This window comes from Bufo bufo, chromosome 1 (assembly GCF_905171765.1).
Source record: "Bufo bufo chromosome 1, aBufBuf1.1, whole genome shotgun sequence".
NCBI lineage: Eukaryota > Metazoa > Chordata > Amphibia > Anura > Bufonidae > Bufo > Bufo bufo.
The window spans coordinates 410,637,840-410,652,519 of record NC_053389.1 but is presented as its reverse complement, the minus strand read 5'-3'; positions in this window follow the sequence as shown (position 1 = coordinate 410,652,519).

The following is a 14,680-nucleotide window of genomic DNA, read 5'->3' as shown; positions in this document are numbered from 1 at the left end:
TTTATATCTTCCCGGGGTGTGGGCTTTAGACAGGACGTTACATAGAGGCAAACTTCTCCCCTCTCCGGTTTTGATGATCATTTCTAAACAGACTGTAACCCTGTACGTTAACAGCTCAGTCATAGCTATCATCCAGCCATGTCTCAGTTATTCGCACTATGTCATAGTCCTCCTCACACATCAATAATTCCACTTCACCAGTTTTATTAGTCAGGCTGCTGGCATTAGTGTACATACAATTAAGAGGTTTATGTATATTTTTCATCCTACACCTTTGCTTCTGAACTGTTCTAGTTTCTCCTTCCATTTCTCCCCCAGTTCCATTAGCTTGCCCCAGGTCTCTATCTGCACTATCTTCCCCTCCTATATTGTAATTACCCTCCCCAGTCCCTAATTTAAAAACTCCTCCAACCGTCTAGCCATCTTCTCCCCCAAAACAGCTGCCCCTTCCCCATTGAGGTGTAGCCGATCCCTACGATAGATCCTGTAGCCAACAGAGAAGTCGGTCCAGTTTTCCAGGAACCCAAACCCTTCCTACACCAGTTTTTGAGCCACTTGTTAACCTCCCTAATCTCTCATTGCCTTTCTTGTGTGGCTCGTGGTACAGGCAGTATTTCAGAAAACACTACCTTTGAGGTCCTTGCCCTAAGCTTGTGACTTAAATCCCTAAAATAATTTTTAAGGACGCTCCACCTACCTCTAACTTTGTCATTGGTTCCGATATGGACCATGACTGCTGGATCTTCTCCAGCCCCTCCCAGTAATCTGTCAACCCGATCCGCGATGTGTCGAACTCAAGCGCTAGGAAGACAACACACTGTTTGACAATCCTGGTCTTTGTGACAGATTGCCCTATCTGTACCCCTAATAATTGAGTCCGCCACTACCAGCACCTGTCTGGCCTGGCCTGCCCTGCTCTCCTGCTTACTGGAGCTGACATTCCCCTGACTGGCAGAGGAAGTGTCTAGCTGCAGCAATGCTCTCTCTGAACTGAAATCCCCTTCATCTGACAACCTTGCAAACTTGTTGGGGTGTGTCAGATCAGGGATAGCCCCTGGCACTCTTCCCTCTACCCCGCTTTCTATCTGTTACCCAGCTAGCTACCTCACTTTTCTGATCCTCAATACTACCACCCTCCTCCACATCTACCCCATAGAGTGCCAATATGTACTGATCCCCTAAGGGACAAAGGGGTAACACTTAACATTTATTAGATAATGATATAAAATAATAAAGCGCTAGCCAGGGCAAACCCTCAAGGACAAACAAACAAAAGACAGACCGTGTGGGCCTGGATAAAGAAACACTGAATGGTAACAGTAGCAAAAGGCATGTAAAACGAATGTTCTCACCCATCAGAAGCTGTAGAAGTAGATAGTAGAGTCAGTTTCAATGAAGTGGGCTTCCATGCGGAGGTTCAGAAATGATGCCAACGTATTGACCTCGGCGTAGATAGGAATAGGAAGCAGAGAGTCCCTAAATCACCCTAGAAGGGGGAGGGGCTAAAACACCCTACCTATCTATATGAGGTACTTTCCCCGCAAGGGGCGTCTTCGTCCGGATACCTTTCCCTAATCCCGGGCGGTAACCCTACTGGAGGTAAAACTCCCGACGTGTCACGTTTCATTCAGCATGAACTCATCAGGGGAGATGTACATGAATAGTGGCAAGCAAAAGAAAAAGCTTGCATTAGAAAAAGGGGTAAAAATGAGCAAAATTTGGCAGTGGTTGGAGCTTGTATAGGAAAAACAAAAGGAGAAAGTCTAAGAAGGGGGGGCCAAGACAGTGGGACCAAGACCACCCAGGAAAACCACAAATAACCTATGCACAGGCGCACCAGTGGGTGAAGCATGCTTGAGTTCAGGTGCGACCCAGGATATACAGTCAGGTCCATAAATAATGGGACATCTATACACCACTACAATGCATTTGAAATGAAACAAACAAGATGTGCTTTAACTGCAGACTGTCAGCTTTAATTTGAGGGTATTTACACCCAAATCAGGTGAACGGTGTAGGAATTACAACAGTTTGCATATGTGCCTCCCACTTGTTACGGGACCAAAAGTAATGGGGCGATTGGCTTCTCAGCTGTTCCATGGCCAGGTGTGTGTTATTCCCTCATTATCCCAATTACAATGAGCAGATAAAAGGTCCAGAGTTCATTTCAAGTGTGCTATTTGCATTTGGAATCTGTTGCTGTCAACTCTCAAGATGAGATCCAAAGAGCTGTCACTATCAGTGAAACAAGCCATCATTAGGCTGAAAAAAAACAAAACAAACCCATCAGAGAGATAGCAAAAACATTAGGCGTGGCCAAAACAACTGTTTGGAACATTCTTAAAAAGAAGGAACGCACCGGTGAGCTTAGCAACACCAAAAGACCCGAAAGACCACGGAAAACAACTGTGGTGGATGACCAAAGAATTCTTTCCCTGATGAAGAAAACACCCTTCACAACAGTTGGCCAGATAAAGAACACTCTCCAGGAGGTAGGTGTATGTGTGTCAAAGTCAACAATCAAGAGAAGACTTCACCAGAGTGAATACAGAGGGTTCACCACAAGATATAACCATTTGTAACGGGGTTCCGAAGGTGCACTCAGTCCCCCATGGCCCGCAGAACTGTTGCTTAGCTTTGGGAATGAGGATCTGTGTTTGACCTCATTCCCAGGGTGACTTTACTGCTGGGTGGCTCCCTGCTCCTAAGTCTGCCTTGAGCGCCGAGCTGATCACTCGGTGCTCAACTGGTTGGTCTGTCGGTCATGTGACGCTGGCCACGTCACATGACCCTCACTCCCCACTATAAATACAGGCAGCCTGCTAGCCACAGGTTGCCTGTTAATTTCTAGGTTCCTGGCTATTTGTTGGACTACTGAATACTTACCTGATTCCGTTCCCTGACGATACTTTTGCCTGCTCCTCCTGTACTGCGCATCCGTCCTGGTATTGTGACCTCGGCTCCCACCTGACTACTCTCTTAGGACTCCTCTTGTACTTCTCTACTCTCCTGGTATTTGATCCCGGCTTCTCCTGACCATTCTTTGCTTAACCCTTTGTACTGCGTAGCTCTCTTGGTTCTGACCCGGTCCGTTCATGTTCCATATTTTGTCTTGTCTGTCTTCCCTGCACGTATCCTAAGTTAGGGACTGCCGTCCAGTTGTCCCCTGTCATCAGGACTCGTGAGGCAAGTTGGCAGGGCCAGGGGTGAGGGTGGAGCGCAGTGGTCACTATCCTTCCCCCTGTGTGTGTGTGGACGTGACCGTTACACCATTGATGAGCCTCAAAACCAGGAAGACCAGATTAGAGTTTGCCAAACGACATCTAAAAAAGCCTTCACAGTTCTGGCACAACATCCTATGGACAGATGAGACCAAGATCAACTTGTACCAGAGTGATGGAAAGAGAAGAGTATGGAGAAGGAAAGGAACTGCTCATGATCCTAAGCATACCACCTCATCAGTGAAGCATGGTGGTGGTAGTGTCATGGCATGGGCATGTATAGCTGCCAATGGAACTGGTTCTCTTGTATTTATTGATGACTGCTGACAAAAGCAGCAGGATGAATTCTGAAGTGTTTCGGGCAATATTATCTGCTCATATTCAGCCAAATGCTTCAGAACTCATTGGACGGCGCTTCACAGTGCAGATGGACAATGACCCAAAGCCTACTGCAAAAGCAACCACAGAGTTTTTTAAGGGAAAGAAGTGGAATGTTATGAAATGGCCAAGTCAATCACCTGACCTGAATCCGATTGAGCATGCATTTCACTTGCTGAAGACAAAACTGAAGGGAAAATGCCCCAAGAACAAGCAGGAACTGAAGACAGTTGAAGTAGAGGCCTGGCAGAGCATCACTAGGGATGAAACCCAGCGTCTGGTGATGTCTATGCGTTCCACACTTCAGGCTGTAATTGATTGCAAAGGATTTGCAACTAAGTATTAAAAAGTGAAAGTTTGATTTATGATTATTATTCTGTCCCATTACTTTTGGTCCCTTAACAAGTGGGAGGCACATATGCAAACTGTTGTAATTCCTACACCGTTTACCTGATTTGGATGTAAATACCCTCACATTCAAGCTGACAATCTGCAGTTAAAGCACATCTTGTTTGTTTCATTTCAAATCCATTGTGGTGGTGTATAGAGCCAAAAATGTTAGACTTGTGTTGATGTCCCAATATTTATGGACCTGACTGTCTAGTATCCAACTAAACGGTTGTCAGCAAGGAATGCCTACCTGTCAGCGCTTTTTAAATGAAAAAAAACAGTGCGCCAGTATTCCCGGTCTGCCCTGCTGTCACATGACACCAAATGGAGGAAGTCACGTGACTGGTGGAACGCAAGGAAGTGGAGCAGCGCACCGCCCCACAGGCAAGAGACGCAGCGCATAGAAACGCTGCGGCTCACATGGCAGGAGTCACGTGATGGGACCCGGCCGGCCACGGAGCGCAGCGCCGCAGAACAACGCACCACAGCACTGGCGCGCCACAACAGGGGCGGTTACATGTACAATCAGGAGGCGGGCTGCATGCATGGCAACCTAGATGCCTCAGGCTATTGAGCCGGGCATCAGTGGTTGCAATGGAGGCTCATAGTGTAACAGAGCCTCTAGTAACTACAATAAAACTATTAATGCAGAGCTAGAATGGCTAGCCAATAGGCCACCAGCCTTATCTATGACAAGGCTGGCTGGATGTTAAATGTGAGGATCAAAAGAGAAATGAAAACGGGATAAAGAGAGTCCTTCAAATGTAAAAATTAAGTTGCTCATTCAAACCCAATGGGGCCATGGTTTTAAGATAATAAATCAATGAGTCTCACGTTGGAGAATAGCACGCGGATGCTCTTACCCACGTATTCCCTGCCACATTCACATGTCAGGAGATATATCACCCTGCGAGTTTGGCAGTTGATATAGTGATGGATGGAGTATTCTTTACCCGTGATATTACTATGGAACACTTTCCCGGTCTGCAGATGGGTGCAAGCGATACAACTGCTGCACCTATAGCACCCCTTGACATTTGATCTTAACCATGTAGAGCCAGACAGGGAAGGAGGTATAAATTCACTAGAGACCAATCTATCGCATAGGTTGCGACCACGATGATAGGTGAGGTGTGGATACTCACCCACAATCTCTCTCAAATCAGGGTCCAACAAAAGAATACCCCAATTTATTTCGGAAAACCTCTCGAATTTCACATGCCGCCCTATCATATGTAGTAATTAGGCAGATTAGCCTCGGGGTCTGTACCAGGTTGGATTTGGGAGTTAAAAGACTAGTTCTATTTTCATGAAGTGCTGACCTAAAAGCTCCCCTCAAGACTCTATCTGGGTATCCTCGCTGGTGAAACCTAATACGTAGGTCATCAGCCTGCTTGATGAACTCGCGTGTTTAGTGGAGCAATTCCTCCTAAGACGGAGGTATTTCCCCTTGGGAATTCCTCTCTTAAGCGGGAGAGGATGGCTACTCTCCCACCTAAGCAAGGTATTGGTGGATGTAGGTTTTCTGTATACAGACGTGTCAGCTCACCACTATCTACCCTTAGAAATAAGGACATCAAGAAAAGGCAACTGTTTGCTGTATACCTCGCAGGTGAAACGTAACCAAATGTTGTTGTCATTGAGTATCTCCACCAAGAAACGGAATGAGTCCTCACTACCGTTCCATATGATGAAGATATCGTCAATGTACCACGCCCACAGTCCCATCTGGTGCATAGATTCAGACCATTCCTCCTTGAAAACCAGGGTCTCTTCCCATCAGCCCAGGAACAAATTAGCGTACGATCGGGCACAAGAACTCCCCATCGCTGTGCCCCTGAGCTGGTGGTAGACCCTGCCTTTAAAATAAAACACATTGCGTGTCAATGTGAATTCAAGTAAGGAGAGGACAGGTGTAGGCTGTGGGCGCGGTACTGACATCCGCTCAGTGCTCAGTGAGCAGCAAACTCTGTTCCTAATTACCAACGCTTCTCAGTGTTGAAACCCGCCCGGTTAGATACACAATGTGCGATTCCAAACGGGTAATTTGCCTACATTTTGAACAAAGATATGCACCCTCAAACGGCTGTTCCAGGACTGCATACATTAGACAAGATGTGCACTGGACTGCAATAATGGAACACACACTAAATGGGAATTACGAAAGAAAAAAGAAAAAATACAATATAGTGCAGTGATAAGAAACTGACTTACTGTAGTCCCCTCCTAAAGTCCCTGAATCTGAGGTATTGCATGAAGGTGATTTTACTGGTCACATGACCCTCCATCAGCAGCCATTTTATGGATAAGACCTCTGTGTGGACAGCACAAAAGACTTTGTAAACAAAGGTCAAATCTTATAAAATATAGAAAATGGTGCAGAATCTAATCAAAGGCTATATTAGTAAGTGTCATATAATCATCTCACAAAATGGTCAACAGTAACCAGAAAGTTGTCAACCCCTTTAATTTTCTGTCATGATGAAAGATTAGCATTTTTTTCTGTTTTAGAATATCTTTCCCAGAATCCCAAATGTATGCAAATTAGCTTGTCTGACAATAACAAAACGAGGGGCTATCCCATCTAATGCCAGAAAAATTTACCATGGGTAAGTAGAAAAACAATGGAGACATACACTACTTTGGTCCGTGGTCCAGACCAAACATGTCCATTGAAGTCTATAGGTCTGTAAAAACCACTAACAAAACATGGATGGCATTCGTGTTGCCAGAAGTTTCCACAGAGTATTGGTTGGAAATGCTCTGGAAACACTTATTTTAACCTAGCAGTTCACTTAGAAAAAAAACAAACACATAGACCAACAAAGGACCCTTCACATCTTCATAGATAGCTCCTAGATGGGACAAACACAGGCACTCAGCAGATACACGAATATAATACAAAAATGTACATCCAAAAATATATCTTTATTGAAATCTATAAAACAAATAAATAGATGTATAAATTGGCACAAACACAACCATATAGAAAGTGCACAAAACACATCGGGACATCCAGTTATAACATTGCAAGTAGTGGAAAAGGGGGGATGGGGAAACAAGTATAAATAAATACGAAATCAAACCATGTGGCTCCACCACCTAGATGGGTTTTTCTCCTTGGGCATTTTGCCCTTATCCAAGATGGTGGATTTGGCAACTGCTCGATTCCGTGCCTGCTAAACCCCCCCCCCTCCCACTCGAACATGTAATTGATGGGGAGATGTTGCATGGCTTTTGCTTAATACCGGACGGTCTAGGTGTGTGTTCAGTAATAGTATTATGTGTTTATGTTGTAGCTAGTGTTGAGCGAGCATGCTCGGCCGAACTGCTGTTCAGCTCAAGCATCGCTATGTTCGGCACATGGCGGTACTCGGCCCAGTATCGCATGTGCTCGAGCGCCATGCTCGAGTCTCCTCCCCGCACATTTCGCAGCTGCTATGCAGCCAATAAACGTGCAGGTAAGTACTGCCCTCACTGTAATGCCAGTAGCCATGTCAGTAGCTGATTGGCTGGCCAGAATACAGCACCCGATGACGCATGTTCGGCTCATTTGTAGTCAGGGAGAGCTGCGCTTAGGAAGGGACAAAGAGTGTAGGGAGAGTAATCGCAATCTATTTAGTAGAAAAATGTTTCAAAGACCCAAAAGTCCTTTTAAGGACTATTGTGTGTGGTGGCAGGCTGGCATTATTTTATAGCTACAGTAGCAATTTCTTTTCCCCTGCATTTTCAATACTTTTTCTATAGAGGGTGTCTGCAGTGACTTGTGACATCTGTCCAATACCTTCTGTCTGTCAGGGCCAGAGATAGGAAAAATATAAATTAAAACTAGTTTATTTTTTCCATAATTTTCAATACTTTTTCTATAGAGGGTGTCTGCAGTGACTTGTGACATCTGTCCAATACCTTTTGTGTGTCAGGGCAAGAGATAGGAAAATTATAAGTGAAAATTACGATATTTTTTCCACTATTTTCAATACTTTTTCTATAGAAGGTGTCTGCAGTGACTTGTGACATCTGTCCAATACATTCTGTGTGTCAAAACAATCATCCACGACACCTAGCTTCATGTCCCAGTTTGCAGGGCGTCACAGGACAAAACTCTTGAAGTCAGACCAGTGCGACCAGGTGGTTGGTTGAATTGCAGCAGATAATGCTTCCAGTCGGTTAAGCACCACCCTGTCTTCCACCAAGTCCAGTCTCAGTAGCCAAGAGTCTGATCAATAGAATCCTCTCCCTGATCCTCCTTCCTCCCACCATGGAGAGTCTGGCCAAACAAGTGATCCCACACTCGGAAATTCCGAGGAGCTATTTTCATCGCCATTACTTGGTTTGGCCCTCTCGCCAAGCACGCTTGAAGAGGGATATGAGATCTTGTGCCCTGATTCCCAACCTCTTGAGCATCCACAATCACAAGAACATGACGGTGGAGAACGGCAATTACTGTTTAATGAGGTGGATGATGATGAGACACAGTTGCCAATGAGTCAACTGCAATTACTGTCTCAAGAGGTTTATGAAGATGATGAGATACAGTTGTCAATCATTGAGGTTGTTGTTAGGTCAACAAATCAAGAGGATGCTCAGAGTGAGGAAGTGGAAGAGGAGGTGGTGGACGATGAGGTCACTGACCCAACCTGGGAAGGTGGAAAGCCGAGCGAGGACAGCAGTAGAGAGGGGCAAGAATCTGCAGCGCCGCAACAGGCTGGAAGAGGCAGTGGGGTGGCTAAAGGGAGAAGGCAGCCACACCAAACAGGCCCACAACTGTTTCCATGGAGCCCACCCTTGTGGCAATCTCCCTTGCCAAGGGGTATGTGTTCCGCAGTATGGCGCTTTTTTTAAGAAAGTGCGGACGACAAAATAATAGTGGTTTGCAATCTGTGCCACACCAAAATGAGCCAGGGCGTGAACACTAGCAACCTCACCACCACCAGCATGATCCATCACATGGCATCCAATCACCGTAATAAGTGGGACGAACGCCTGGGTCCACAATCTGTGTCTACGGGTCACACCACTGCCTCCTCTTCCCCTATGGTACATGATGGCCAATGGCCTGTCGAAGGCACAGGCGAGGATGCCTCCCGCCCTGCACCTGGACCTTTGCAAGCACCATCAGCGACCACATCCACTTCCCTGTCCCAGCGCAGCATCCAAATGTCATTACCCCAGGCATTTGAAAGCAAGCGCAAATACCCAGCAACTCACCCACCAAAATTACTGGCCATGGAAATGTTGCCATTTCGGTTTGTGGACACTAAAGCCTTCCGCAGCCTGATGTCGGTGGCCATCCCGCGGTACTCTGTCCGCAGCGGCCACTATTTTTCAAGGTGTGCCGTGCCCGCCTTACACCAACATGTGTCCCTTAACGTCACACGTGCCCTGACCAACGCAGTTACTGGGAAGGTCCACTTAACCATGGACACATGGACAAGTGCATTTGGCATTGATGCTACATTTCCCTGAAGGCACACTGGGTGAACATTTTGAAGGGTGGGAGCGAGTCATACCCTGGGATAGCACAGGTGCTACCGACGTCGAGGATTGCAGGCCCTAATTCCATCAGGGTTTCTGCCAACACCTACGTTAGTGGCTCGAACCCCCACTCCTCCTCCACTTCCACCTCCTAATTATCCAAGTGCAGCACCAGTCAGCCATCAGCCGGTAGCTGGAAGCAGTGTAGCACTGCAGTGGGGAAGGGTCAACTGGCCGTGCTGAAGCTGATCTGCTTAGGGGACAAACAGCACACTGCAGTAGAGCTCTTGCAGGGGACAGACTGAGCTGTGGCTCTCGCCACTCAACCTACAACCAGGCATGGTTGTGTGTGCTAATGTCCGTAACTTGGTGGCGGCTTTGGAGCTTGGCAAGCTCACACACATCCAATGCCTTGCCCACGTCTTAAACTTAGTGGTTCAGCAGTTTCTAAAAACCTACCCCAATTTGCATGAGCTACTGGTGAAGGTGCACTGCGTGTGTGCCTATTTCCACAAGTCATCGACAGCTTTAGCCAGTCTGTCAAAGCTGCACCAGCTCTTTAACTTGCCAGCTCACCGGGTGTTGTGCGACATAAGCACGTGCTGGAACTCGACATTCCACATGTTGTCCAGGCTTTGTGAGCAGCAGAGGGCAGCAGTGGAATACCAGCTGCAACATGGTCGTCACCTTTCCAGTCAGCTTCCGCTAATCAGAAGTGAGGAGTGGGCATTCATGTCTGACCTCTGTGAGGTTTTTATGAAACTTTGAGGAATCAACACAGATGGTGAGCGGCGATAACTGTATTATCAGCGTAACCATCCCACTTCTGTGTCTACTGAAACGCTCGCTGCTCGCAATTAAGGACGACGCTTTGCTTGTGGAAGAGGTGGAAATGGGGGAAGACATTACACAGGGTGATAGCCAGACCACCCTCCATCCGTCTTCGCAGCACGAATTTGACGATGAAGAGGAGGAGGAGCAGAAGACGGTTGCCTCCGGTACAGAGAGTAGTACCCATGGAAGTTTAATTCCATCTGCTCAGCGTGGGTGGGCAGAAGAGGAGGAAGAGGATGATGAGATTGAGAGTGAGCCTCCTGATGATGACAGCGAAGTCTTGCCTGTTGATACTCTGGCACACATGACTGACTTCATGTTAGGCTGCCTTTCCCGCGACCTGCGCGTTATACGAATTTTAGACAACTCGGATTAATGGGTGTTCACCCTTCTCAACCCCCGCTACAAAGAGAACTTCTCATCTCTCATTCCTCAGGTGGAGAGGACGAGCAAAACGACGCAATACCAGAAGGTCCTTGTTGAAAAATTGCTCCAAAAATTTCCATCTGACAATGCTGGCGGCAGAGTCTGTACTTCCTTGGGCAACAGAGGAGGGGAGGCAAGGCGAATACACAGCAGTCCCAACAGAGGCAGGGCAACACTCTCCAAGACCTGGGACAGTTTCATGACACCCCGCCAGCACCCTCACCCTGATGCGCGGCCTAGTGTCACAAGGAGGGAAAAGTTTTGGAAGATGGTGAAGGAGTACGTAGCAGACCGCGTCAGCGTCCTTAGTGATCCCTCAGTTACTTACAACTACTGGGTATCCAAGTTGGACACGTGACACAAACTGGCGCTCTACGGCTTGGAGGTGCTGGCCTGCCCTGCCACCAGCGTTTTGTCTGAGTTGGTATTTAGTGCTGCTGATGGCATTATAACAGATAAGCATATCTGCCTGTCAACTGAAAATGCTGACAGTTTGACTCTTATAAAAATTAACAAGGCCTCGATTGCCCCAGACTTCTCGACTCCACCAGAGGAAAGCGGATGAACAAAGGCACTTTAAATGTGTTGTTTAATGTACTCAATACACTGTATTTCCATGCACCCCTTCCACCACAAAAAAGGGTATATGGTTAATCTTCCTTTTCTCATCCTCCTCCTCCTCCTCTTCCATCATATCAACATGCTTATTCGTCGCATATAATGCCCTCGCATATATGCTCTCAAATATAATTTTTTACAGGGTCAGCTCACCTGCAGGCCATCACATATAATGTTTTACAGGGTCAGCTCACCTGCAGGCCCTCGCCTATAATGTTTTACAGGGTCAGCTCACCTGCAGGCCCTTGCCCATAATGTTTTCCAGGGTCAGCTCACCTGCAGGCCCTTGCATATATTGTTTTACAGGGTCAGCTCAACTGCAGGCCCTCGCATATAATGTTTTACAGGTTCAGCTCACCTGCAGGCCCTTGCATATAATGTTTTATATGGTCAGCTCACCTTCTGATGATGACAGCAAAGTCTTTCCTCTGGCACACATGGCTGACTTCATGTTAGGCTGCCTTTCCCACGACCCGCGCGTTATACGCATCTCTCATTCCTCTGGTAAAGAGGACAAGCAAAACCCTGTAATACCAGAAGGTCTTGTTGAAAAATTGCTCCAAAGTTGATAGGGCAGACATCCAAATGGATCTTCGCTGTCACGGGGACTTGCGATCGCCTAGAAGTTATCTAGAGTCAACAAAGTGGCAGCAGGCCCTAAACTACAAGTCCAGTATCAGTAGCCAAGAGTCTGGTCAGCACAATCCTCACCATGATGGCACACTGGGTGAAAGTTGTGGAGGCCGGGAGCAAGTTGGCTGCTGGCACCAGACTTGCCCTCCAATAGATCCTCGTTAACAGAAAGTGTACTCATTCCAATAACAGGGCCTCTTAAGAGTGCTGTATTGTTATTTATTGTCACTACCTCCCCGAGTCTGGAGTGGGTAATTGCCGCTTGCCTGCTGCCTTCCTTGGACGCTTATGCTTTAATAACTTGCCCCACCCTCTCTGGGTGGTTCACAATTAGGAAAAAAAAGGGGCAAGGCAACAACAGCTAATCAGATTTCAGCCATTGACCTCCCTTGGATGTGGTGAACCCGGATTCCCCGTTACCTATGATCACCATGGTAGGCACAGAAAAGAACATTGAAAGTTGATCAGAGTTGGCAGACATCTGAATGGATCGTTGCTGTCAGGGGGATGTGCAATCGCCCAGAGGTTATCTAGAGTCACCAATGCGGCAGCAGACCCTCACCCTAAGGTTTTAGATGGTCAGATCAGCATGCCCTTGCTCCAAATGTTTTTGAGGGTCACCAGCAGGCCATCAATCATAATTTTTCAAGGGTATGTATGATGCCCTCCTTTATGTGTAACAAAGGGTGTTTTGGAGTGCCGGTTCCTTGTAATTTTTGGCAGCCCTTTCACTTAGTGCATAGGCTTTATGAGTGTAGGAGTCCCACTACCTGAACTATTGTACCACAATGTGAATTAAGCCCGCCATTATGTGGTATAAAGGTTGTATCGACCTCGTCCTTGTAATTTTTGGCAGCACTTGCCCTTTATATACAAGTAAATATAAAGGAAAGAATGTTTCTTAACAATTTTTCCTCTAAAATAGATTTTTTTTTCCGGTTTTCTGCTTATTATTGTCAGTCTGTAAAAGTGACGTACTACTCAGACCACATGGTTCCCAGCAGTGACCTGGGATTCCCATGCTGTTCCCGAACCATTTTGGTGGTGTTTCCATCAATTTCTGACCTTTTCCTATGAAACAGGCACCCTCCCCAGGGGGTGCCTGGTTTAATGCTCGGGTTCTCCCATTAACTTCTATTATACTCGGGTGCTTGGTAGAGCACCCGAGCATCCCTATGTGTTCGGCCAGAGCACCTGAGCACCCGAGCACTTTGATGCTCGATCAACACTAATTGTAGCCATTAGAGATGAGCGAATAAAAAAAAATATTGATTTGCTGGTTGGCCAAATTTTTCAGGAAGAATTTGGTTCGATCCGAATATATTAGCGGCGAATTACGTTTAAAAAAAAACTGCTATTTCCTGGCTTCTGAGAACCTTTATAGTGGTGTAGAACACTGTGCCTTGCAGTAACATGCATAGGGAGTCAGCTTTGGTAGTGAAATAATACTGTGAGTCCGTATGACATGCAGATGACAGACGTCACTCTTAGAATCACTGCACACTTCACTTATTAGGGCAGTCATGGGGCTAAAACCGACCAAATAACTCAAGTATGAACTCAGCAGGTCAATGTTAGCGTCAAGAAGAAGCGGACTCCTTTTACACCGTCACCAGCAGATTCCACATAGATGTCTACAGAACCTGTTCTATTAAACGCTTATACAAGTAGAGCCCCCTGGACAGTGGAGAGGGTGTCAGTAGTAAGTTTATGTTGACGTCACTGATTAATTTGCCCTTCCTCTGATCCGTCAGAACAATAACCCACAAAAAACTGTTCCTGTCTGTGGAGCATACACCTTCACTCGGTCAGCATCAGTATTGCTAATGCCAAATAGAACAGGAGTGGATCTAAAACAGAGATGACACGTGAATGGAATATTTGCATGTCATCTGTGTTTTTTACCCACTCCTGCTTTTGGCTACCAAATCATAAGCCAATTCTGATGGGACCATACAGGCCTTATAGCTGCTACACAGACAGGATCCGTTGTGTGTCTCATTTTTCCTTCCTTCTGAGAGATCAGAAGAAAGGTCAAATAAATCATGATGTCAGCCAGTCTGAAAGGCAAAATAGTGGTCTAGTCATGAAGTGTGGAGGGTGAGGACAGCATGAGAAGTTCACAGAGTGGATCTATCACATAGTGGTGAGGTGGAAGCAGCATTAAGAGACCACAGAGTGACCCAATGACAGGGTCTGGAGTTGGCAGCAGAATGAGAAGACCACCGAGTGGCACAATGACAGAGTCTGGAGTTGGTAGCAGTATGAGGAGGCCACCGAGGCTATTTTATTTTTATTGACGCTGTATATGTTGACACAGGGCCGTGGTGCCAACATTGGCACCCTGCCCACGCTTTACCTTCTGCCCACATAGTCTACATATGGCCATGTTGACCTCTTCCGGCGGCTTCACAAAAAACTGCCACACTGCTGAGTACCTGATTTTCCCCCCAAACACTAGCTGACTGCTACAGCTGCTGCCTCTGTGAACCTGTGCACCACTCCTTTCCGACCAGGTAAGTCTACCCCGTGCCTGTTTGGCTCCCGACCTCCCACTGCTGCCATCCTGCTGACTCCCAGCCATGCTAGCGACTTGCTGTCTCAGCCGCTGCCTGACGGGCAAGCTGTCACCCTCTTCTCCTGATGATGACAAAGCCCCTTCTTCACTCGGCTCCCAAGTGTGATTGGCTTCATCATCATCGAGT